At 42.8% G+C, this 27,735-nt stretch overlaps 1 protein-coding gene across 3 annotated transcripts in view; it reads left to right on the top strand.

Annotated features, from left to right (window-relative positions):
* Positions 1-27,735, top strand: part of C1QTNF7 (C1q and TNF related 7) — a 107,352-nt gene that overhangs the window by 19,856 nt on the left and 59,761 nt on the right. For 2 of the 3 annotated variants that reach the window (XM_011221039.3, XM_011221041.3), the window contains exon 1: positions 13,809-13,937. The exons of the other annotated variant lie outside the window; for it this stretch is intronic. The gene's annotated coding sequence lies outside the window, so the exon portion shown is untranslated. Of the gene's footprint in view, positions 1-13,808; positions 13,938-27,735 lie in introns of those variants that run through there. 3 annotated transcript variants of the gene reach the window in all.

The following is a 27,735-nucleotide window of genomic DNA, read 5'->3' as shown; positions in this document are numbered from 1 at the left end:
TATAAGAAACTGAAAGAGGAAGGTAATGCGTGGGCTGGTTTGATCTCAGCTGGGAATGTGCACCGGGGGGACCCAAATTGTTGCTGCTCTGTGCTTATTTGCAAATGACCATGGAAGCACCCTGAGTATTCATTTGCATTCACCAATCAATTTCAGCAAGTAGGCAAATTCACAAATACAGAATCTGAGACTGTTTCTAAAATCCATTCACACACTTATATATAAGACCTAACGTTTATATGTAAAGTCAGCCTAACCGCTCTGGTCAATTCATATCAACTCAGTGTATATCTAAGACCTGCAAGTATTAACTAGCCCAGAGGACACAATAGTTGTCAAAAACAAAAAAAATCCATTGTAAAGTTGGGTATCCTTTTCTCCAAGGACATAGACCCCAACTGGAATTATCCCTGAGACAGCTTTCCAAGATACTACATCAGCCGCTTGCATATTTTAGCGTTCAAAAATAGAAACTCGTCTTCCTGTTGAATCAGACTCTCTTTCTGGAACTCTCTGAATTGATCCTAGTTCTGTCGTTGGGAAATATACAGGACAAGGCCAGCCCTCCTTCCACATGGTGGTCTCTCAAATACTTGAAGACACTACCAGTTCTCTCTTCCCAGACAGCAATTTCCCAAGTTCGACATTTTCATCCCTAATAATTTCCTTACTTTGACCAGCTTTGTCATTTTCTTGGAACGTGCTCTAATCTCTCAGAAATTAACTGTTATCACCCACTTAGGCCCTAGAATAAAATGAGTAGCCTCAAACTCTGCTGATAGGATAGTTAACTTAAAAAACTTTACTGGGGAGTAACTTGGCAATAGATATGAAATTCTTTGAAATAAGCCTATCCTTCTATGTCTTAACATTTCTTCTGGGTAAATACTGAAATTTTGTTAGGAGGATGCTCATTACAGGGTTCTTTACAATTCCAGTGTGTGAAAACAATCTAAACACAAGAACAGAACAACATTAAAGAAAGTATGGTACATTAGTACAGCCATTAAAGACTATGTAGCCATTAAAGTGACAATGTGAGCAAATCTGCATTGACAAACATAGCTATTTATAGAGCTGTAATAGAAGAGTATAAAAGAGTGGGTATAGTCTGATTACATTTTTATTAAAACATCCATCTACATTCCCAGAGGTAAAGAAAAACATTCCCAAGAACTAAAGAAAAATATTCCCAAGAGGTTAAACAAGCACTTGAAGGTTTGCTTTCAAGTGTTTCCCTTCTTTTTTATCTATTTTTTCTGTAATAATCTATTACATTCATGATAAAGAAAAACAAATTTATTCAGTGTTTTAAAAGATTAAAACAATTCTGGTAGTCCCCCATTGCCTTCAGAAAAGAGTCCAAATACAGTGGCTTGGGACATGAGACCTTTTATGATCTCATCTCTTAGGGTTCATCCCCTAAAAAGCTACACACAAAAGCACATTCTAAAATGCCCCAGATTTATATCACTCTTTTCCACCTTACACCTTTTGCTTGAGATATCATCTAGGTTTCAAAAGATTTAGGGAGATTATCCAAAATCATACCGTTAATGAATGGCAAAACCAGTCCAGGCTGCCTGTCTCTGGAGCCCATGCTGTCTCCCCATGATCCAGACGAAAAACTGAGACAGTCAAGGTGATATTTGTCTAATTATCTTTGTGCCATATTTAATCTCGACATAAGCAGACACTTGCATTGTTTATGACCTTGTCTGGGGGAGAGAAAAAGCTCTGAAATAGAGTTCTTTCCGTTGTCCTATAGACAGAAAGTCAAAATGATTCCAGAAGCGTGTTTTTCGTTTTTGAGAAGGATGATCGAGGGTATTTGGAGCAATATCTTAGCTAGACATTAAAGCCCAGTTCGCAAGCATATGCCGTATGTAGTCAGATCTCACTAATATGGTCTACTTTGACTTCTTTGTCTCTTTCATTATAAATATTTAATATTGAGTTTCAAAATCCAAATGGCGTAAATCAATTCCAGATGTCTCCCCAAATCCCCAAATCTCTCATTAGAATGAGGAGAGACACAGCTTTACATGAGTAGGTGGTTACATTTTAATTCACTGAAAAACGGAACGGATCTCTGAGCAGTTGGTCAGACTTTCTTGCATGAAAAAGATCCAGGAACTCTTTTGAGTTCTTAAGGAGCTGAGTTCTCAAGATTTACAGCCCAGCTGTTTGACATATGTTCTGCCTTATTTTTCCCCTCAATGGGTGAAACAGCATCATCGCAAATGCAGGGCCTTGGGGCCAGGCTGTCTCCAGTCCAATCTAACTGGATGACTTTGAGCGAGTCCCTTCGTCTCTGTATTCCTCACTTTTCTCATTCGCAAAATGGGGATAGTCACAGTACCTGCCTCGTGGGGCTGTTTGGGGGGGGGGGTGTGAGTGGTTAATAATTGGAAGTGTTTAGCACAGTCCCCCCCCCACAGAGCAAAATGCTCTCATTTTAACCTACCAGGTATGTGTCAGAGGAGCTGAGTGAGGTCCTAGGGGCTAGAAGTTTCCTTTCTCTTTTCCATCTTGATAAGCTGGGGTAAGTCTCCTGAACCTTGCATTGAGAAGACTCTCCTCCTTCCTTCCATGAGTGACTTGGAAGCTAACTTCATATGCAAGTCCCCTCCCCTGACCCTGACCCTAACCCACACAGGCACTACCTGAGTCCACGTTCCTGATCTCAATCCCTGGGCCGCACCATCCCACCAATCTTGCATTTAGGGCCATTCTACATATGAAAATGTGAAAGCTTTGTCCTCAGAGATTTGTGGGAGGAACTTGCCATCTCCAATTAACAAGGGGAGATTATATATGTCAAACACCAAAGTATCATAAAAGGTCTTCAAAATGCCAGGCTTCTTTCCTCATTTCTTCTTCACCATTAATGATTGGTATCGATATTTGCAAGAAACGCTTAATCATGTCCATAAAAGACCTCCGCCGCTGACCTTCAAGAGAGAATTTACAGTCTGTATGTCCTTCAGCATCTCGGCCTCACGCCTCTAGACCCCGCATCCATGTCAGGGCGCAACAGGACAAACTTGGCACGATTTCACACTGGCCATCTCTTTGCACCTCTCCACAGCAATGAGAGCTTGGGCGATGTTCTGATACTTGCAGACTCCATTCACAAACATCACCTTCCTTACTCTTCGTCTCAACTCCATAATTAGGTATTATTATTATTACTGTTGTTGTTGCTGCTGCTATCATGGTAATTCTGCACTCTGGGAAATTAAAGCCTCAACAAATGAAAAGACTTGCCTCAAATTATGCAGCTGGTCTGTGACTCAGGCAGGATTTGAATCTGGATTCTCTGTGTTGCCATCCTGTGCTTTTTTCCTACCAAATTCCACTGCTAGAGCTATAGGATTCAAGAGTGAAAATCTTAAAAGAAATCTCGTTAATTCTTTGCTGCATCTCTTCCACTGTATGTCCCTTTTTTTTTCCTTTTTTTTTAAGCTTTTGATTTTTCTGTTTTCTCTGATGTTGCTATGGTTGGCAAGCTGAAGTTCAGCAGTCTCGCGGCTCGGCTGGAGCTGTTTCTGTAGGCTATAATGATTGTGTGCTAGATGGTTGGTTTAAGGGGAAAAAAACATGGTTAATTGGTGTTTTCTTTCAAACAGAATTGTGTTATACTGCAGCCAAAAAATGCCTCATCTAGAAAGAAAAAAAATGAACTATTCCAGAAAGTTTGTTCAGGAAGAAGCCAAATCTTTTGCAACAATGAAGCATTATACACAAATCTGAAAGTGTTTCAGACTGAGAATAGGATGGGAATGTGGAATAAAGCTGTGTCAGTTAGGGAATGTGCTCGAGCCCATGTAACAGAAACCCAACTTCAGTGTCCTGGCCAAATAGGGGTTTATGTTTCTCATCTACAATGAAGTTAGTTTGGAGATATGCAGTCGATGGTTGGTATGATGGCTTCCATGTCATCAGAGGGCCAGGTTCCCTTCTGCTCATGCATCACGGAATGTGGCTGTCTTTATCTTGATCGCAAGATGTCTACTCTACATCAACGCCATGATTGTATTCTTGGCAAACGGCAAAATACAAAGAACAAGGTCTGAACAGGTTACACCAGCTGTCTTTCTCCTTCAGGAAGCTTTCCCAGCAACGTCTTCCATCAACCTTGCTTATATATCCTTGTCCCAACTAGGGAGTCGCATGGCCCTCCCTGGCTACAGGGAGCCTGGGAAGGGGGCATGACATGGACACCTTGCCTCCCCGAACAAATAGGGTTTCTGTTAGTACAAAAGAAGGACAAGATGGACATTGGGAAGCAACCAACAGAGTCTTCCAAGACAACTGCCATTCGCTGAGGGCCCGCAGTGTGTTAGGCACAAACGCAAACAAAGCTAAGAAAGAAATAACACTATCCTTACATTAGACACACAGGAAATTCTATCCACAGAGAATATAAAGTGTGAAATGAGAAGCATTGCTCTCAGAAGATCACTATGTGGATTTTTCTCATGTGACAAGGCACAGAGTAGACACAAAAATGGTTCCAAATGTTTCCCTTCTCTTTGTCCTCCCTCTCAATTGAAATTAGATGCAATGCCAGCTTTCACTTGGAATGTCTTCATATTTGCATTGTCTAATTAATCTTGTTATGATCTAACTATGGCTACTGTTCTGGCCTGTGCTCCGTATCCCCCAACCTTTGGCAAACATAGCCCTGCTGACTGTATTAGATGATGTCAAATCTTTCCTGCTTGATATGATCTCTCTTTTTGATTGACTCTCCAGAGCTGTAATGCTACTGTTTTCACTTTTAATTTCATCAGCTAGGACATAAATAGTCTTTGGCTTGGTGGTTTATCCAGCTCTTCACGATGCATGGCACTTAGTAGGGGCTCAATGATATCGATTGAATGAATGAATCTCAGTGTCGTCATTCACCAGCTATATGATCTGGGGCAAGTTTCATAACCTGCCCTGAGTAAGAAAAAAATAAATGTTTGTTGTCATTACCAGCCACTGAGATCTGGGAGGCATTTGTTATGCTGTAGAATTACAGTTATAATAGCTGATTACTACAGCTTGCAGTGAGGGGGAGGGATTTCACGGAAAATAAATGTTCCGTAGACAATGCCAAAGACATTTATTATAGAATAGTATCCACACCATCACAAGATGCATTGTTTTTCTAGCATTAATTACAATTAACAGACAATCTTGAATTATAATAATCTCATTTATAATAAATACTAAAAAAAATGACACACAAACTTCCCCAAATCATACTGAGATTTTTAGAGCATATAGAGATCACCAACGTGGAAAAGAAATGTTTTCTGGGCAAGCATCATTCCGCTACATCAGTGAGCAAGCACACGGGGTGCCAAAGATTCAGAAAATACCCTGAATGCTTATCTCATGGGCACAGCTGCATTATAAATATGTTAGGTTTGAGTTATGGGAAACAATTAAACAATCTCTCTGTAGGGAGAATAGAATGGGTAAAGAATCTCTCTTTTGTGAGGCAAAAATCACATCTCTTGATTGTCAGTGAAAACCAAAGCTAGAGTAAATTTGGGAATCTGACAGGTGATCGCCTGGAGCTTTATCCCTAACCAATTGTAAATACACACAAGGGTACAATGGGGTTTTCCATCTTGCTCGACACTCTCGTGTATTTGACTTCTTTTCATGAAACAGCCAAAGAGACAGGAATTTTGGAAGCCACAAGCAGGTGTTTGGCACCATATATAAGTTCATATGTATGGTGTGAGTCACAACCTAGGATCTTTTCAAGGCATTTGTCAAATAGTAAAGGATAGCTCTCAAGAGATTTCTTTTTTTCAGGAAGCATGAACAACTGGAAATGTATTTGTGTATCTTGGAATCAAACAGACCTGGATCTGAGTCCCAGGTCTCCTGTCTAATAAATGTGCAACATTAGGCACCCTGCTTATCACCACTGAGTGTTTTCCTCATCTGTGAAATGGGAAAAACAATACTGAAGTTGAACCAAGTGAAATTGCCATATTTGCCGTTAAAAGAAGCCAAATATTAGCAATCTCATATGGTTCAACCTATACCTGTCTCCCAGGACTGAGTTCAGAATAGAAGGCCAAGCCCACAGACGTTTACTAGTCACAACTCCTTTGTTGCAAGTGACAGACACCCTATTCAAGAGAGCTTAAGAAAAAAGGGAATACATTAGCTCCTGTATTTGGTCAGTTTAGGAATGGTGATCGCTTCATGCATGGTAAAATCCAGCGGTTCCGGTGATTCCCTGGATCCTCTCTCCCTTTCTCTCTCTCTCTCTATCTCTACCTCTCTTTCTCTTTTCTCTCCTGTCCCACTTTCTTCTGTGTCTGTTGACTTTTATCATACGTGGTGGACAGGATGACCAATAATATTCTTTAGTAGAAGAAAAAGGGACTTCTCTCTCCCACGGGCTGTCTTTCTTGGGTTACATGTTCACCCCTACCAGTCACTGTTTCCAGATGTGTCAGATGGCCTACTCTGCTTGGCCCAGCCTGGTTGATTTTTTGCTTCAAGGGAGGTGGCAGGAGTGAAGGGCACTATACATGATAGCCCAGTTAGAACCACATAAGATAGGGAAAGCATTAACCAAAGAATATTGGGGTGCTAGGTAGGCAGGAAAAAAAGATATCTCTTACATTGTGTGCGATACTTAACGCGGATCCTGGCATGCAGAAGATGCACTAAAATGAGCTAAAGCATTTCCTACACAATATTCAAAGGACATAAGAGGAATTATTTACCCAAAGATAAGGTTTCACCTAAAGGTATGGTGACCAACTTTTCTCAGTTGGCCCAGGACTCTTTCGGTTTAGCGCTGTAAGTATCATGCCCTGGAAAACTCCTCAGTCCCAAGCAAACCATCTTGGTTTGTCTGGACTACCTGACTTTAAAACTGTAAGTACCACATATGGGGAACCCTCTCAGTCCCAGGCAAACCAAGACAGCTGGTCACCCTGCCCAAACCTGGCACTTGCAAGTATAAACGTTAGCTGCATTTGAAGTCTTATTAGGTCGGTTTATTAGTTGCTGCATCCGTAGAGAAGAATGACGTAGTACGTAGTACAGTACGTCCCAAACTGGAGCTGGTCCTATGGGAAAAATGCATAGATCATGTCCGCTAGATTGAGTTACAGGACCTGTAACTTTGTTCTTCTTCCCTTTCTGCTTTCTTTGTTTTTCTTTCGTTGTCTTTCTTTCTCCTTTTTTTCCTTCCTCCCTTTCTTCCCTTCCTTCTTGCCTTCTGACTGATCTTCCTTCTCTTATTTTCCTCTTTCTCTTTTACTTTCTTTTCTAGTGACATATTTACCTTTCAAATTGCATATGACTTAGCTTTTGTTTGCAATCTTCAAAGGAGCTGTTATGTGTTGTTTTATTGAAACAAACAGGCCACAGTAAATTCATTTATCCTGGACAATGCGCCAAGTAAATGGCAATGTCATTGCTGATTAAAATGAAAAGTGCACGCATGATTACTAGGAGTTTGTAAAGACAGCATGGTCTTGACGTTGAGAGCAAAGAATGAAACCATTAGGATGGGGGGGAGGGGCAAAAAAACCAGTGGTGATTGTGAAATGAGGAAGTTGGAGATTGTAAAGACTTGAGATTGAGTTCTTCCAAGGGCCATTTCGGTTTAAGTGTTTACATAGGGGTTACACCTACTACTATTGGGAATTGTTGGGATTTGGGAACTCTTTCTTCTTTTGAATCAATATTATCATTAATTAAGCAATGTAAACCAGGAAATCCTTCTTGGTTACAAACTATGCTTTGAAGCCAGGCATGCATTTGAGTGTTTTCAATCAAAACCTTAAAGTAAAATAGAGAGAAAGCAATTTCTCATCTTCAAAGGAGAGCTATCAGTGGGGAAAACTATTTTCTGAATTGTGCTTAGGAGAATGATGTGAATTTTGTGGCCCTGATTACAGCACTGAAGCTCTAAAGAGCTAACTGAACTTTAGAGACAAATCCAAATTCTCCCTTATAGCAAGGTTCCCCCCGCAAGTCAGGCTTATCGACTCAGGACTTCTACGACATTTGGGTTCTCCAAATATGAGTACTTACATCCTTTTCACAATTTTTGTCATTACATGGTACCACCTGTGTCATTTATGTACCCAATATCTTGCTGCAAATTTACTTTTTTAATGAGATAGACCAAGCTGATGCAGCCAATGCGGCTCATTAGCGCTCATGATTAGCCTTTGTGGGAAGAAAAGTATCACTTGCAAGAAAAGCAGTGGACTATGGAAGCATTGCATAAAGGCTAGGAGACTCACCACCTGGTCCTCAGCTTGGTTCTATCTTTTGGTAACCTTGAGATTTGGGATAAGCGACTTCAATTTTCAACCCATAGAGTTGTGAGGATTAATTAATAGACGAACAGTGCCGGCATGTGACAAAGAGTCACTAACATTCTCTTCTCAGTCCATTAGTGAAGAGAGAGAAGAGTTAACGTAGTCCTGTAGCTCAGAAGGGGCACTTTGGGAGGATTTGTGCCTTAGCGAAGAGACAAAGGATCCATTATCATCTTTGTTTCTAAACTGGCTTCCCCCTGACTAGAATTTTATCACTAGTGAGTCAAAGGAGGGGGAAAACAAGGTGTTACCAAGATTTTGGAGTCTCTCCACACAAGCTGAGCTGATTAAGAGCCCAAGTAAGAAAATACAGCTCAGAGTTAGGGAGAGGCTGGGATGCCCTTCCTCTAAAGAAAAGCCAACAACAAGGATTTCAGATAATTTTTTTTTTTTACCATTCCGTTCTCTGATTATTTTTAGTATACAGGCTATTTATATTTTATTTGGCACCATATTGAAAGTATATTCTTTTTAATAGCCCTTTAAAATTTGCATGTATTGTTTAGGTGCACAATTGTATTATCTGTCAATAATGATAAATTTTCTTCTTCTAATCCAATCCCTGTACCTCTTATTTTCTGCTTCCTGTCTTATTACACGTAAATTATTTTACCACTATTTAGGGATGATTAAAATAGTATTGCCTTTTTGGATACACTATGATAAGGATGACTTTGAGAATGTAGCAACTAAAAGCCCAAGAAAGAGTTAAAAATACGTCACAATAATTTGTAGGTAATGTGACAATGCCCCAAAGACAATGGGCAAAAAAGCATACAGAAAAACAATATCAGTGAACAATATTTCGATTGAATGAATGAATGAACACAATGGAATGCAAGAATCAAAACCTGTCTGTAAGGCTTCAAGTATGAAATGACATGAGGAAATTATCGTTTGTATCAGTCAGGATTCAGTTAAGAAACTAAAAATCACTCTAGGTAGGGATTGAAGATGAAAAATCAAAGCCTTAAACAACCATTGAAAGAACTGTAGACAATCTATACGTAAGATTAAATTGCATTGACCTATACAACACACAAATGAACCCACGCAAAACTAGTGAAATCTGAATACATTCTACAATCTAGTTAATACTGTGTACTGGTGCCAACTTCTAGTTTTGATATATTACAGTGATAAAAGATGTCACTATTGAGAGAAGCTAGTTTTTGTTTTATTTGGTTTTTATGCAACTTTTTTTTTTTTTGCAAACTTCTGAGAGTCTATAATTATTTCTAAATAAGAAAAGGAGGCTGTGGAAGCAGTGATTGGAGAAAAGACCACACTGTTTTTCCAAATACCCAGAAATGCAGGATTGCTAGGAAACCACACTAGAATATGTGATTCCAGGATCAGTCTTTACGACCTGTGCACGCTGTCATTGGCTGACTCTAACCAGGGAAACTGACTGCAAAGTTTTGGGGGAAATCTAGTTTCAGGCTTCTAGTCCCTGACATACAGGGGAGAGTAGAAAGGTCCAGAGATAATGTTGAGTTAAAAACTTATATCCCAGCTCACTGATATTTAATAGATACTATACATTTATCATCCAGTCTTTGAAAAGGGGATTAGAAGAAGGAAATTGGTCAGATTTTTCAGTTTGTAAATAAGGAAAATTCATAAATAATTTCATTTCCCAGCATAGTTCCTGGGTCTCTCTGCCAAACCATCTTCATCCAAAAGAATTTATAATAAGCAAAATTTTATAAGATTTTCCAGCTTATAAAAAAATTTCACACAAACTCTTTCATTGGTCTACCAAACAAAGCTGAGAAACAGATTATAATGAAAACACATAATACTTACTTAAAACTTTCACTTATGTTATCACATTTCCTTGCAACCCACCAACAAAACTGTGTTCCTTGTAGTTCTCTATATACAACACCTTGTCTTTCCATGTCCTTGCACATGTGGCTTCTTTAGCTGAGAATGTCTTTCCTGGTACAAATTCCTCCTGGCAAACCCCATACCTCCTCACACCCTGTTCATCAGGGTCTTGCTTCATCTCTTTCCTGAAAGAAACCGAGGCTAATGGAACATGAACAGGCAGCCCCACTGTGCAGAGGGCCAGGCTGTGCTGCCCTTGCAGAAGTCCAGGGGTTGACCAGCAGGCCAGCAGGTATGACCCAAGATCCGTTCCTCAGCTACCACTCCTTACTTCAAGAACCTCACTCCTGATGAGCCAAATCTAGCTTCCCCATGAAAAACAGCAAGGAGAAAAATTAATTTGGTAGTATACAGAGGGCTTAATAAGAGTCCGCCATTAGACTGTAGTCTCAGGCGTATGTTTGCCAGTCATACCACTACTGCAAATGGGTCTTGTAGCTCCTCTTTATTTCTATTTATTTTTCTTGATTCACCGATTCCTACTCCTCCCTTCCTTCCCTGTAGGTTCCCATGTTAGTGGTCTAATGGCTGGAGATACCTCAGCGAGCCAAACGTCCCTTCCCACAGTGAGCTGACAAACCAGTGAGGAAGACAAACATTATGCAATTATCTTAGAAGTAATATAACTACTGAAACAACTACTATAGCTATGAAGCAATGTTTATAAAGTTTTACAAAAGGAAAAAAAATATGAAGGGGAAGGATAGGATAGTATAAAGGAGAGCTAGGGCAGGTGAGGGGCAGATCAAAGAAAGGTTCCCTGAGGTAAGAATGCCAGTTGAGTTCAAACTGATGAGAGGGATTGAGCTACATAAAGCCTGGGAGGAAAAGAGGGAGAGAACAAGAACATTCTGGACAGACTCCCCACAGCTGTCAGCCCGAACTCAGGGGGGCCCTGAAGGAAACCACAGAGCTCCCCAAGTCTCCCTCCCCTTCTCACCATGCACTGAGTAATGCCGCCCTGACACGAGGCAGCTGAGCTCAGAGTTAGCAGGAAGGAAACATAGAGGTTTATGGCTCAGAATCCAGCAGAGAAGAGGGGGAGGTGGAGGCAGACTGTGTCGCGGAACGAACACGGTGCTGGTCATAGTACATGTGGACACTGCCACTTATTAGCTTTGTGACCTTGGAGAAGTCACTACCAGCCTCTCAAGAGTTGTTACGAGGATTCGGTGAGAAAAGAAACGAGTAGGGCCTTAGACCCAGGGAGTGCTCAATGAGGTTAGCTTTATCTGCCCGCGCTCTCCAGGTTTGCTCTGGACTGAATTGTGTCCCCTCAAAGTTTGTAGGTTGAAGCCCTGACTTATGGGGCAACGTGACTGCATCTGCAGAGAGAGCCTTTGAGAGGTAACTGAAGGTAAATGAAGTTATAGGGATGGGGCCCTGCTCCAAATGGGCTGTGACCTTATAAGAAGAGGGAGAGGGGCATCTGGGTGGCTCAGCTGGTTAAGCATCCAACTCTTGGTTGCAGCTCAGGTAACAATCTCATGGGTCATGGGTCATGGGATCAAGCCCTAAGTTGGGCTCCGTGCTCAGCAGGGAGTCTGCTTTAAGATTCTCTCCCTCTGACCACCCCCCAATAAATAAATAAATCTTGAAAGAAAAAAAGAAAGAAAGAAAGAAAAGAAAGAAAGAAAGAAAGAAAGAAAGAAAGAAAGAAAGAAGAAAGAAAGAAAGAAAAAGAAAAAGAGGGAGAGAGATCTTTCCTCCCTCTCTCCATCATGTGGGGACACAGTGAGAGGCAGCCATGCACAAGCCAGGGTAAAGGCTCTCACCAGAACCCAACCACACTGGCACCCCGATCTCAGACTTCCAGCCTCTAGAACTGAGAAAATTAATTTCTGTGGCTTAAACTACCAGTCTATGATAGTTCGTCACGGTGGCCCACACCAGCTACGGTAAAGCCCCATTTTTAAAAAAAAAAAAAAAGAACTATTCTTACAGATGATGGAGTACTTAACTGCAAGGACATCCAAAGAATGAATTTATGAAAAAGCAAAAGAAGGGAATGAAATAACCAAATAGGATCGAGGGCTTGAGCATTTTCGTAAATGCGGCCAATCTCAACCCATCCACTGTCTGGCTGTGACTCCTTCTGGGATGCGCACAGCCTGACATGGGTCAGAACTCCAAGGATGATTTTATGTGTGGTTGAGCAAGATGCCTTCTCCTTGTTTTCATTCTTACTGTTGCATGAGAGATGGGAGGACACTCAAACTCTAAGAAAGAAGACCAGTAGTGGCCAGCACAGGGATCCAAGCGCCAAGAGACGGCACGACAAGGGAAGAAAAGCGCTATATACTCCTTAAAAGGAGAAGTAAAAAAAATGCCAAGAACCCAGGATCCATGGCACCAAGGGGCATGAGCCAAGGCCATGGATGAAATGGGAAGAGGAAGTGGCACCGTCCCATCAACAGTGCTTTCTGCGGGAAGTGCGATGCTGGATGCTGGGAAACACTACTTAGGATTTCCAAGCCTGCAAAGGTTGATAAGCACTATCTCCATAGGAATCCATTTGATCTCACCACAACCAAATGAGGCAAGCACAGCAGGACAGGGATTGTGTCCCCAGAGAGGAAACTGTGGTTTGGAAGGCTTCAGTGGAATTCCCTCAGCCCGCAAGTGTTAGAGGCAATAGCCAAGTCTCCATTTTCTGATTCTAGACCCGGTGTCCTTTCCATGGCAAATGTCAGGATGTGCTCTCTACCTTTGCATCTGATCTTGACCTGGTTTTCCAAGGTCAAAAGTTTTCTCCATGTCCTATCTCATTCCCTGACCAACATTCTCCTCCCACCAAAAGTCACGGATGGCTTCTTCCAGAACACAAAATAACAGTGAATGGATTCTGACAACAGAAGGGAGAAGAGAAGCATGTAGATAGGGACCTACGGACAAAACCCCACACGTGGCATAATGACTTTCCCCCTTGATGAGGCTCTCCCACAGCGATCCCTATACTGCGAGGCCACTCCAGGATAACTGCTATTTTGATTCCCACTTCGCACCTGGGAGAAACTGAGGCTCAGAAACATGAAGGAGCTTGTCCATGACGTGCTTTCTAAAGATCAAGAGCCAGATGCCAAATCTTTGTGTGCTCCTCCACCTCCCTATGGGGGACAGAGCTCTGGCATGACAGCCAGGAGGCTCTTGGGTTCCAATCCTTCCACGCACTTCCCGTGTGCTCCCGGTCGAGCCCTATTAACCCTGGGCTTCCTTTCCTTCCACTGTAAACTGAAGGGGCTGGACTGCATGGTCTCTGAGAAAGTTCTCTAAAGTGGCTGGTAAGAAAACAATCACAAATATTGGAACACGTATTGTCCAGACTCTTTGTGCTGTTTCCCAAATATGATTCAGGGAGTGAGCCAACAGATAGAGGACGGTATTTATTTTTGCTGGTGAGGTCAACAGAGACTTCTTCTGAGCTCGATCACACAGGAGGTCTTTCTGCAGGCCACAGCGTCATTGCACGTCATGGGCCCTGCGTGCTCCCTCTCTCCCCGCCACTGCTCGAAGCCTGCGAGAACGCTTTTGAAACCAATCAGGAAATTACTTATCAATCTGAAGCCCCACAGAGTTATGAGTGCTCCTCGCTGCCAAAGGGAAGGGGATTTCGAGTGAAAGTCCACATCTGTGCGCAGTAGAATTCAAAGACTCCAGCTGTTGGAAGGTCTTGCGAGCAATGTAAGTAAACAGCCCTCTCTCCCGATCGAAGTGAACTTCTTCAGGCTTTTTTTCTCCCACGGATGAGTCTTTTGGCTCACGTCGGTGTTGAGCTGTTCTCTCTCCGTTCATCTCTGAGGTTTGGGGGTGTTTACTGACTGGGGCTTGCTCAATGAGCCATCTCCTCTGGGGGATGCTTCTGTTGAACAGAGGAGAGAAAGCGAAAGTTGTCAGGATCGGCTTTGCTTGGGAAGGGTTAGTTTTGAAAAGAGCCCTTGACTTGGCAGTTACACTCCTTAATGGCTATAGATCCATAGTCAAGAGGAGTGTGAGGCTGACATGGACATTGTGGGGGCTTCGCCCTGCAAAACAGAATGGTCATCGGGTCTGTGCCTACATAATTCTAATTTAGGTGCTCCCTTCATCTTGATATGCCGCAGGATTTTAATGGAGGAAAAAGAGAAACATTAAAGCTAATACTGTCCAGTGGAGATTTCCTTGCAGTGGTGTAAATCTTGTGCTCAATTTAGTTTTGGTCGGGGGTGCCGATTTATTGACTGTTCATTTTATTAAAAAATGGGTTCGACATTTTAACTGCTGTGGGGAGGAGAATGCATTCATTGCAACACATGAGCGTAAACATCTAGGCTGTGTTGGTAAAACCGTGGGTTTGTATTAATAGTAATTACGTGATGAGATTGCATAATTTCATACATAACGCGTTGTACTAAATTGCTTTTAACGATATTTTAAATCAGATTGTGGTTAAGGACTGAGAAGTAATTGTAGGGATGTAGCTAACGTAAAGGAAATAGCTCTCTTTCGATCAACCTTTGTTCGCTGAGACCTTACAGCTTCACCAGGAACTTGAGTGTCCTTTTCCAAGGGTCCCTCATCAAGAACCCTAGGGTTACAGGGAACTGGTGTCCCAAGATCTCAGACTCCGCCCCACCATCAGACTCTGCATTTCACAATATTTCTTGATTCCGGTTTGAATAGTAAAAGCCCACATCCTCGCCTTGGTTCTTCTGCTCCCCGGGAAGCTCCCCTAGCACAAGAGCAACTGCCCTTAACGCTGGTTGAATCTGCCTTTCTTTCTTCCCTTTGAGCGACTTTGGTTCACGGTTTGATATCCTGTGATGACAAGACTGGTCTTGTTTCCAATATGTTAGTTACTTAACTCTTCCGTGCCTCAGCGCCAGCGCAAGCATCGGCAAGTCAGAGGGTCAGGAAGCTCCAAGTGGAAAGGGATTTTAGCTACTAGGAATTTGTAAAAGCCTATTTCCTATGTAGACACCCCCCCACACACACACACCCAGAGCAACTTTTAGTCTGAGGTGATGTCCAACCTCTCACCTTTACTTAATATGGGTTATATACCTATTGTGCTGAAAGCAATAAAAACAAAACGTGAGATGATGCTCTCCTTCTAGAATTAACATGTGTGCAGTGTGTGCAGCCCCAGCCAGCTTTTGTTTTCATGACAATGATTAAGTAAGTCTGGGCACTGGCTGTTGGACATGTGGGGTGCAATGGCTCATAAAATGGAGGGATACATGCTTGGAATGTGAAAGGAAATTATCCAAATATTGGGAAACATGTAGTGAGCACTTACCAGACACTCGGCCCTCTGGTCACCCTGTCTCATGTGGTCTTCAGAGCAGCACATGAGGACACGCCCCAGAATGGCCTGTGTATGGTCACTTAATGCCTCTGTGCCTCGGTTTCCTTACTATGAAATAAAGGTAAAAACCATGGGGCTCCCGTGAAGGTTGAGCGTTAACATAAGCAAAGTACTGTTTTTGTGTCTCTTGTAGGAGAAACTGAGGTTAGGGATAGCTAGGTGACTCACCCACAGCCACACAGGTGATGGCTGGCAGGGCTGGGATTTGGGAGTAAATGTTGTGGCTGCATCATACTGCATCACATTTTTACGAGCTTCCCTCGTGCTATTGGGTTCTTTCGTATGATCCCTATCCAGCCTTCACAGTGCCTTCTGGGAGAAAGTGACTGGCCATTGCCCACGAAGATTTCAGACAGGGAAACAAGCTCAAGACTTGAGGCACCTCGCCCTAGGTCACGCACCCAGAAATCAGCAGGGCTGGGAGCTAAGTGCAGGCTTTGGAATTCCCAGGCTTGTGGTCTTTTCAGGACCCCATGCTCTTGACCGGGCGGAAGGGAGGGGAGTCAGGCCCATACCGCCCCCCTGCAGGGGAGAGTGAGCCAGCGGAGAATGACCATGCTCGGCGTCAGTGAGGCCTTCACCTGTTCCTGGCCCGGTGCCTCCTTAATTAAAGCAGGTGCCGGGGCCCCTTTGTCAGTAATTCTCCGGAGGATTGGCTGTGCATCCGAGTTTGACAATCACTGTCCTCAGCCTTTCTGTAATCTGGGAAAGAATGAAGTTTGCCATATCCCCCTGAAGAAGGTAGCAAGTTCTGTTCAGGAGAAGAGATGGGGCATTTTCCTTATTCAAATTTTGGGATTACCCTGTGGTCAGAACCAACCTCATTTCAGAGTTGTTTACTGTCTCATTTATATCTTCCCACACACTTCACCTTCCAAGCCCTGTGACCATCCAAACTTCGTGTCATCAACCCCTTTGATTGCAACAGAAGAGGGGTAGATCTCCTTCCCTTTGTCGGCTTGTTACTATAAATCAGTACCGCTCAGTAGAATTCATCACCGTATTACAATAAAGTGAGCTATATGTGTAATACGGGAGATTCACTCAATAAACTTTACACAGAGAAACCGGCGACTTGGAGCGTTTACTGTGCTGAATAAAACACAATGAGATTGCTTTCTCTGCGGACTACTACAGCACAGATAGAGACAAGCCAAACGTGTTCTCAAAACATGTGCTGGGAGCTTCAGCTGTCTCGGGAAGAGGTCACGGAGGGCGTGGTGGAACAGGAACCACTGAACGCTGGAAATAATTTCCGGTGGTGGCAAATGTCAGGAGTTAAAGGGAAATCGCCACGGTTTTGAATTCTGGCTTGATCACTTTCTAACCACAAGTACATCACTTCCCTCTCAAATGCATGTAACAGACAGACAACCCAGAATGGCGCCCAGCACAATGGATGCCCAACCAATAGGGGTTCCTTTTCTCCCTGGCTCTGGTCCGTTCAATCCACAAGTATTTATTGAGCACCTACTATGTGCCGTGCATTATTCTAGATATAGCTGTGAACAAGAGCCCAAGTCGTCCTTCAAACCTCTGGGGGGAGAGGGCGACAAAAGAATCATAAGCCAGGATGTAACCTCTGAGACGGGGAAGTGCTATAGAGAAAAAAATGATACAGTAATGAGATAGAGTGACCAGCAGTACATCCATGGGGCTGTTTTGAGACCTGAAAGTCTGCTCTGTCATTTTCTTTCCTCATATCCACATCATATGCCAGGAGTAATTGTATGAAAAGAAGGAGAAAAAAATCTCTGAACAGAACTGTGCTGCAGTTATTTCTTTCATTCCATCTTGTGCAGTTTTTTTTGCAAGATGTTCTTCCTCATCAAAGATAAATCAGTAGGTCCTAAGTGCATGAAGATTAATTAATGGTTCTTCTTAAAAGTTCAAATCGTCACAATTCCTAGGGATTACATTGTTGGAGAGGAGAAGAACCACCGCATGGCAGGTTTTTGGGGATGAATCGTGCTGCCTCACAATGACTTCATGTGTGGCTTCGAGTCTGAAATCGTACATATGTTAGTGCAGCCAACATGCGAAGCTGCCAGAAGTCGGCCGATCCAACGCTCTATTAGCCAAGAGTCATGTGTACGGCTTTGAAAAACAATCATGGTCTGAAATGTTTCCTTTCTTAAAATGGTGCAGCAAACCTCACTTGGGTCTGAGACAGCGTCTCTCCATAGAGAAGGTCACAGTGCAAATAACTTGTACCAGAGGAGTCTTTGCCTTTCACCAGCCAACTATTTGTGGCCAGAATATTCTTGGCTGTAACCATCCAGATGATTGTCTCATTACTCCATTATGCCTTTATCACCATCGTGTAAACCCCAATTATGGATCCACGACTTAGAACGAAAATTTTGTATGCGCAACAGCACAAAATGCGCAGGTCAATGTTTTCAATTTTCCAATACAGTCCTGGCATTTTTCTGTTTAATTTATGAAAACATGGTCTCTCCAAATTGCAAACACATTTCTAGAAATTGTTTTGAAAACAAGGTCCCAAGTTAAAATGCAAGGACTGAAAAATAAGAGCAAAGAGGATGAGATGAGGACCTTGAGGTTAATTAACCAGTAGTGAAGACGGTTGTGAGGCAATTCAGTGATGCTCCTTGGGGCTCCAAAGCCATCTCACCCAGAGAATGGTGGGGAGCTGCTGTCCTGAGAAGAGAGAAGGGGAAGGGAGCTACTGTTGTGCATGCACTTTTATGACAGATGCTACTCCCAGCATTTTATATGGATGAGGTCCTCCTCTTGACCCTTGTGTGGCTGCTATTTGCTTGTTTTATGGAGGAGGAGCTGAAGCTTGGTGCAGTTACGTACCAAGGAAGTTCTGCACCAGCGAAGAAGAGGCAGGACAACCTGAATCCAGGACTGACCTGCTGCACAACCCACTCTGTCACTGTGCTGGAGAAAGATAAAGAGTCTCCCCACCAAACCCCCTATACACATGTAATACACATTCTATTTAGGTAAAGAAAGAATGTACTGCAAGTTTTGAAATGTTGAAATGGCTTCCTCAGGGAAGAGGCTGAGGCATTGTCTTCTTTGGAGGTCTATTAAACCCAGATTGGTTATCATAAGTGTCTGGTATAACTTCAGTGTGGTCCTTCCCCAAGGTGAAAAGATAGACGAAATGATTTCTCAGGGTCTTTTCTAGTTTTTCCAACCAAAGGCCAAGTCTACATCCACGCAAGGCAAAATGGCGGTGGTGACATGGAAAGTCTTGTCATCCTGCTCTCCCTCCCTGACTCTATGCTGAGTACTTTGGCTGGAGTGATGTCCAGACTTTCTGGAAGTTACCACAGTCACTCAGATTGCAGGCTTTGCTGGCCATTTCCCCACAACCAGGGAGGGGACCCAATTCCTAATTTGATGGCTGTACTTCCAATGTTTCAGAACTACAAACTGGGACCAAACTGGCATAAAAAAATGGAACGTAGTTAGAAAATAGGAATGTCTTCTAAAATTCTGGCTACCACGTGTATCAGTTAGGATTGCATTTATCTGTGAGTATCAGAAAATCCAGTTTCTTTCACGTGTAAGGGGTTTATTTTTCTCACACAACAACAAACTGAGGGCCTCAGAGGGGATGGGGGTGGGGGAATGGGATAGACCGGTGATGGGTAGTAAGGAGGGCACGTATTGCATGGTGCACTGAGTGTTATACGCAACTAATGAATCATCGAACTTTACATCGGAAACCGGGAATGTACTGTATGGTGACTAACATAATATAATAAAAAAAATTAAAAAAAAAAAAAAGAAGAAGAAGCCAAGAGGTAAATGATCCAAGGATGATGTAGCTGTTTCAAGATGTCACCAGGGAACTAGGCTCCTTCTGTCTTCCTGCCTCGCTCCTGTTGGTTAGCATGTGGCTTTCGTCCTCCTAGTGGCAAGACAGCTGCTGCCCCTCCATGTGTTGAGTTCATATTCCAGGCAGGAAGACAAAAACCTTCTTGCCATACTTTGCCTTTTTATTTGGAAAAGGAAGCCCTCTTCCAGGACCTTCCATGTACATGGGCACCCCTTGCTGCAAGGAGACCTGGAAGTTTGTGTATTCTGTCTTTAATATAGAAAAAGGCAGGGGGAAAGTGGATTGGGGTGGGTTTTGAGAGAGTCAAACCTATAGTACTTGTCAAAATATTCCACAAATTCTTACCTCTGAAAGCAATGAATTTGGAATTTAATACATAAATAAATATTACATACACTTTAGCTAGTTCCATCTATTCTGATACTTAACTTTGAGCATAAAAATATTTTAAAGCGGTAAGGAGCAGGTAGGGACAGGATTCTACCCAAAGTACCACAGAGTAGGGGGAAGAAATGGATCTGATGTCAGATTAAGTTTCTGAATTCCAGTTCATAACTAACTGGGTGGGGGATGTCTATAGGCCTTCATTTATTTGTATTTAAAATAGGGGTAATGGTGTGGGGGATGCCTGGGTGGTTCAGTTGTTAAGTATCTGCCTTTGGCTCAGGTCATGATCCCGGAGTCCCTGGATCAGAGTCCCTGGATGGAGCCCAAGGTCGGGCTCCCTGCTCAGTGGGGAGTCTGGTTCTCCCTCTGCCCCTCCCCCTGCTCCTTCTCTCTCTTGCTCACTCTCTCTCTCTAATAAATAAATAAAATACTTAAAAATAATAATAAAATAAAATAGGGGTAATCGGGGCTCCTGGGTGGCTCAATCTGTTGAGCATCCGACTCTTGATTTCAGCTCAGGTCATGATCTCAGAGTTGTGAGGTCGAGCCTTGCATCGGGCTCCCCGCTCAGTACGGAATCTGCTTGAGATTCTTTCCCTCTGCTCCTACCCCTGCTCTCTCTCTCTCGTTCTCTCTTTCTCAAAACAAATAAACAAATCTTTTTTAAAAAATAGGACTAATGAGAACAACCCATAAAATTACTTTAGAATTAAATAAGATATGTAAGCTTATAAATAGTATATCATATAATGAGTCTGGCACATATTAGGCACTCAAGAAATGATAGTTCTTTGTTGCTTTGCACCTTTCATCCAGCAAGTGTGTAAACTTCATGAGCTAACAGCTGAAAAATCAGCTCTTTGATTGCAAGAAATGAGAACAAATCCACTGAACGGTGTGTAGCCTTACCCTATCAGTGCACGCCAAGATTCTTTCATTTTGGGCTTCATCACATTATCTTAGCAAACCAGACAAAAATGTCCAAGTGATTTTGTTTTCCAAACTGCATCATACACTTCAAAGTGCCATCTGCTTGTGACTTGTTGTTACAAAACAGTCAACAGAGCCATTTGGTGACATTTTAAATAGTGACCAGTGTTTGTTACCAAGGGACATAATTCCTAGAATTTGTTCAATTTGTTCTGTGTTGTTGAGATGTGAAGTAAAGTCTGCACAGAAACTCTCAGCTGTTTCAATACATTATCCTCATCTTAATCCCCGAAGCCAGGTCTTAAATTGCGTTTCTTTCCATTTTAATTATCTCCTCATGTCACTCCAACCTTTCCAGTCAAAGGTGGATATTTAAGGTTTATCACCTCCTAGTCACCACTGCAAAATTAAAAAGAGGAAATGAAACAAACCAAAAAGAGTTCACAGCTTTGCCAAGTCAAAATCCACACATCAGCCAACATCTCATGTCTGCACTATGGTCAGGTGGAAAAAAATCATAGAATACAACTCGAAGTCATTGGCTTTCGTTCACATATGAGTGAACCTTTTAAAGTCATTTTAGCAAGCCATTTAACTTTATTCTCCCCATCGTTACCTGGAAAGATTAATGAAAATCCCTGCCCCTCCTAGCTCGCTTGGTTGATAAGAAGACCGTTGAGATAATGTGCTAGATGTGCCATTCAAAATAACACATGATATACTCAAGTGTGTTTCAGCATTTCCTGTCTATTGTAGTACAATTTGTACCATATCGTAGTGCATAAAAAATTGCATGACCGGGGTGCCTGGGTGGCACAGCGGTTAAGTGTTTGCCTTCAGCTCAGGGTGTGATCCCGGCGTTATGGGATCAAGCCCATCAGGCTCCTCCGCTATGAGCCTGCTTCTTCCTCTCCCACTCCCCCTACTTGTGTTCCCTCCCTGGCTGGCTGGCTCTATCTCTGTCAAATAAGTAAATAAAATCTTAAAAAAAAAATTGCATGACCTTCTCAGGTTCCCCTCTGATTTCTCACCTTATCTTCACCTATCTTGACAAGAGGCCATTGCTCTTCCGTCACTCTCTCTTCCATATCTCAGTGTGAATGTAGCCAATTCTTCCTGGCTTCTACCTGATTTCTAGCTGTTAGGCTAATATCCAGGTTTCTGCAGGCTGACCACCTCTTCTTCTGGCTAGAATGAAGCTAAATTCATTTCACAGTCATTGAGCGTATACTTATTTATTGGATCCGGAGTGATCCAAACAGACAAAAATTCCTGCCCTCCTTGAGATTACATTTCAGTCCTCTGACATCACCAGTGTAGGCATACCAATGAGGACACCCCAAAGTCAATAATCCAATGTCATGCTGTCTCCTCTCCCTAAGATCTTTGTCCCAAGTGTTTCTATGTTGTGCTCACGTGTGCTCATGAGTTCCTGCACAACAGTCACCATGTAAATCATGGTCCAAATCATAGTCCTCTATGCAAATCACAGACCTTGATGGGGTCCAACTTGAGAATGGTAACATTCGAATGATGGATGCAATCTCTTGTTTTCCCAAAGTTGATCATCTTCATGCAGCCAGAGTGTTGCTAAGTTCTGGGCAGAGATGGAGAGAAAGCCACTTTCCCGTGGTGAGTCACCTGGCTCCAAAGTAGTTGTGCTTGTACCCAGAGATTAAAATCTTTACTGGAAATATCTTCCTGAAAAGTTTTCCTGGAAACATTTCTTTCAACATCTGACATTAACAACTTTCTCCATGAAGACTTAAAACCAGTCACTGGGTAGGAAATAGAAACAATTTATACCCTCTACTGTCCATATATATCCCCCTTCCCATTCAGATATGTGTACACACATCCCCACACCTCTTACCTCTCCTTAATGATCAATACCCAACTTCCAGTTGGCTTTAGCTAGAACACTCTAGAAACCAATGAAATCTGGGTAATCTATCTAAACTGTCGTCCCTTCAAATTAGTAGAGTTTGGAAATAGTCATTTCCATCTACTCCCAAGCACAGAATGGCCAGGCCCAACTGAAGGCCTTCAGGTAGCACCTATGAATCACCCTTAGAAAAAGCTGATTTGCTTTCTTCCCCCTTTATTGGTCCTGCAGGTTGCCTTTAACCTACCTGGTCCACTTTCCTTGGAAGAACAGAGAAGTATGGTAGTTAGGTCAAGGGAGCCAAGTCAAGGTTATTTCAGGACGGAAAAGACTTCAACATTGAGATACATATAGACTGAGAGCAATCAGCCAATGGTAGAAGATGAAAATTCTAGAGAATGAGAGAAGGTATCTGAGCCAGGTAATCTAAGAGAGGCAAGAGGTAGGTCAAAACAACCCCCCAGGGGTAGGCTTGGTTTTGAACAAGCATGGGTCCTGCCTCACACCAGTGTTGATGGAGACTGGCGGGAAGCAAACGAGAACGGATGGGCATGTGGATAAATTACGGATGATAGAAAATTTGAGGGGATCCTGATCGTGCTCTCTGTTTTTCTCTACGAGTTTAGAACTAGGATCTTTGCTTAAGATAAGGACAGTGAGCTGATTAAATGTGTACTGCAAGTACCCAGCACAGTTCTCAACATAGAGAAAACACTAGAAAAAAATTTTACTTACTTCTTTTCCCCTTGACAGATTGAAATCTATAGCAAATGTTTATCTCCACAAGACATCACGTAAAAAGAGCCACCGTGACACCAGCCATATATTTTGCGTTTTAAGTGAAACACATGAGCCTTCCTGAAACTTTTATTTTAAACTCTGTACTATAACGACCTCTCTACACTCATCTCAGTTTTGAAAATAACTTGGCTCAAGTGCAGACTGTCAGAGAAACCCTTTGACCACATATATTCTCTTTCTGTGACCCATGAGCCCGGAGAATGTTCTGGAACCTTGCCAGCAAAGAGGTGTGTGGAGGAAGAAAGCTGAACTGTTGGAGCTTTTGATTTCAGTGCTGTAAAAATGATTCCAGACATGACAAATGAGAGGGAGATAATCTAAAACATGGATCATTTCCATGTTTGCCCTTTGAAGATTTTAATAAGCATCAGCTTTTTTGGGCCAAATCAGGTTCTTAGCTTACAAATGTTTCAGATTCAGACTGTCTTCCTTTGATTATTTGAAATCACAAGGGTCAGTTTGGGAAGATTTCATGCTCAAATTTGAGGGCAGCTGGCTGACAGACCACAGCAAGTAGTGGCCTCTGAGGGGAGCAGAGGGTCTCCTTCTGCTTGTCCTACCACCCTTCACCCACAACATGATGGGGGGGAGCATGGATGTGGATAGACCAGGTCCAGATTCAGCCAGGTTTGAAGGTTCCCAAGAGGACACGTCTCTTGTATGAACAAGGGTTATGAGTTTGAGATTTCTTGAACACTAGTGTTCTCAATCTCTCTCTCTCTCTTTCTCTCCTCTCTTGTAAGTAAGTACTGGTCTCTTTGGTTTGTCTTTTAAGAATTCTAGTTGCCCACAACATCGGTATAGTCATAGGGAGCCAGGATTAAGTAGTCACAAAGTGCCTGGCACTATTCTAGGTGCTCGGGACAGAGCGGATGTCGAAACAGACCTACTTCCTCCTCTAGATATTATAGTCCACTTGAGGAGTAGACAAACAAAGACATCAAAATATTGTTGATGACATGCCTGTCATGAGGTGATGAAGTCAATGAAGAGGGAAGTGGGTAAGAGTGAACCGGGTGTGCTGCTTTAGAAAGGTGGGTCAGGGAAGCCTGGGTCCACAGAAACCCAACACTTGAGCAAAGACTGAAAGGTAAAGAGGAATGAGTCATGTCAGCCTCTGGGCGAAGAGCATTTTGGGCTGGGGAGTAACAAGCTGGAGGGAAGGCATGATTGATGGTCCTTGGTTCATTCCAGAAATAGGAGGATGCCAGGTGGCTGGAATGAAGTGCATGAGGCAGGATGTGAGGTGAGAAGGGAGTGGGGATCAAGCCCATCTAAGGCCTTGCAAGGGCTTGGAGTTTTATCTCAAGGGATGCAGGAAGCTATTGCAGGGTTTTAAGCGTGAGAGTGACTGACAGGCTCTGACTTAAGTTCTAAGACCAGTCTAAGACTGCTGTTTGGGAAACAGACTATTGGGTGAATGATATCATCCCTGCTCCAGCTCTCAGCACACTTGCCAAACTTATTATTATTTCAACAATAGCAGGCTCAGTTGATAAAGAATTCACAGACCAAAATAAAATGGACATGCATAAAATGTCTGACAACGATCCACCTTACAGCTTATATTTTACATTGTATTGCTCTGCTTGAGGGCAGACTGACCCCATCACAGCACGGTAATAAAATGTAATTAATTTGATTAAGGACATTTCTATTTGTGGCATTTTATTTCACCAGCAAGAAAGCTCAAATACCAGACTGCTTTGTTCAAAACTAGACCTCAAAGCCAAGGGAAAAATCATCTGTTGCCTTTGTTTTCCCTGGACCTGCCTTTCCTGGCAATCAGATTGATATCCCCCGGAACATGGGAAGGCTGTTTGCATCCCAGCCCACCTCACCAAGGTTATGGGGTCCTCCTTGGGCATTTGTGACCAAAGCTCTAGCTGTAACAAGATGCTCCTTTGGGTGGCCTTGTCTCTTGTGCATGGGACTCTTTGGGTCCAGCGGGGTGTTGGGGGGGGTGAGTAGAAGCAGGCTAATACAGAAACAAGCTAATTGAAGACTTACATGTGAGAAATCATGGATCCCAATCAAACACTGTTTATCATCATTGGTAGATTTTATTTAATTACTTCACCAACAAACACGGGTCCCTACTACACACCAGGTGCTGTTCGAGATGTTCAGGACTCAGCAACCAAAAGCACAAACAAAAACACCTCCCCCCACAGAGCTTCCATCTCATGAGGGAAGACAGATGATAGCAAAATAAATAAAAAACATAGTATGTCATATAATAATACATGTAATGGGCCAAAAAAAGGGGGAGGGCAAGGAAGGGAGTATGGAATGGTTGGATGTGTAATTTTGGGAAGAATGATCAGCGAGGCCTCACGGGGAAAGTGAAATTTGAGTATAAAGCTGAAGTGGTGGTACAGCCAGATGACGATTGATACAGAGAGTGTAGTTACAGGTATAAACATAGATATAGATGTGGACATAGGTGTAGATACACGTAAACGTGTACATATACACATGCACATACACACGTAGACACACATTCCCTACACATACGCATACAGGTATTGATGATGTAGGTACAGGTATAGATATGGACATGCATCTGAGGGAAAGCTTTGTAGGCAGGAAGGACAGTGAATGCAAATATCCTGTGGCAGGAACACCCTTAAGGAGCAGCACAGAGACAGTGTGGCTGGAGCCAAGTGAGCAAAGGAGAGATAAGTAGATCATGAGTTCACATGGTGAGGAGGGGCAGCCCATCAAAGGTTTGTGGATCATTCTAAGCCTTTACTTTGTAGTCTGAGTAAGAAGGGATGCCATCAGAGGGTTATCCAGGAGTGCTTTTCCTGCCGAGTGCCTTCTCCAAGGGCAGGAGCAAGAAGATCAGATGGAAAGAGTTGCAATAACTCAGGCAGGAGCAAACGTGGAAAGGACCAAGGGTGGCAACAGTGAAGATGGTGAAGAAGGGTGCGATGCTTGAGACAGTGCTTAAGGAGAGCCACAAAGAGTTATCACTAAGGTACGGTTAATGGGAACGAGGTGTATCAAGGGCAACTCCAAGGTATTTGGTCTGAGCATCGGAAAAAAATTGTTACCAATTACATGAGGAAGAGCATGGCAGAAAGAAATGACCTTTAGAGAGCAGGTTGGGTATGCAGGACTGAGAGGAGGATTTCTGGAGTGATGTCATTGAGAAGGTGAGAGGGGGAGTGGGGAGAGCGGATGTGATCCAGTGCACAGGTGTTAGGTCAGCCTGGGATAGAGGCACAAACAGTTCATTCTAACAAGAGAGTGGCAGAATATACCTGCATGATATCACACAAAAGGGATATCAGTGTGGTGGTGGGAGCTTGTATGTCTTCTGATTACTTCTATTTTCTGAATAAAATGGGAAATAAGGTCATTCATTGAGGATGACCACGGAGGAAGAGGTGTTGGGATTCAAAAAAAGAAGACAAGTTATGAAATAGTTATAAAGGAAAGTAGGATGGTTAATGAAATAAGAAAAAATAGTATAATTGAGGGGCAGCATTAATCAAAGACCCTTCTGAAGGGAACAATCACATTTGGAGATGGAGGGCGGTCAGCCTGATTGTATGTTTTTCTCTAATCCATCTAGCCAAAGTTGTGGTTTAGTTAAATAAGTTTCAATAAAGCAAAAGAGAGGCCAAGGAGTCACAGGTGTCTTCCAGACAGTAATTGTCACAGAATCTAAACAGGGTAAGGAATGAGGTGAGGACTTGAATAAGGGATAGAATGAAAACGGTAGTGTCCAAGTAAAATCAAATAGTTGTTGGACTTGGAATACTGGATGGAATACCAGAAAAGAAGCAGTGGGAAGACAGTGGGAAGAATGAAACTGAGTTTGTGAAGATACTGTAGTTATAGGTAATAAGTTCTTTATATGATCATGTAGTAAGATGCTGAGGCTGAGTAGGAGACAAGACCATTGAAAGAAAGAAAGTCAAGGGTCTGTTAGGCCAGGATACGTGAGAAGTTTTCTAAGGAGACACTAAATCATCTAGATTATGGCAGTGATGTCGGAGAGAGTGACAGACAGAGCCCAGGAGCTGAAATCTCCAAGATACGAGGGAAGTGAAGTAAATTAGTAGATGACATCAACCAGGAAGACTGGTGGGTGTCATGGACAGATGACATGAGTGAGACTCGACCCTGGAGAGACAGAAGGAGGCAGGGGGATGAATGGTCTGGAAATGGCAAGGAGGAGCACAGAGGTCCTATTGTACATCTGGGCCCAGTGGAATGAGGACTGAGGGGTAGAAAACAATCACCACGTGAGTGTGCTACAGGGACAGAGGTGTCCTCAGGAGATAGCCAACCTGCAGTC

The sequence above is a fragment of the Ailuropoda melanoleuca genome, chromosome 11 (genome assembly GCF_002007445.2).
Source record: "Ailuropoda melanoleuca isolate Jingjing chromosome 11, ASM200744v2, whole genome shotgun sequence".
In the NCBI taxonomy this organism is placed as follows: Eukaryota; Metazoa; Chordata; class Mammalia; order Carnivora; family Ursidae; genus Ailuropoda; species Ailuropoda melanoleuca.
Note: the sequence above shows the minus strand (reverse complement) of the source record. Positions and strands in the feature narration are given on the sequence as shown.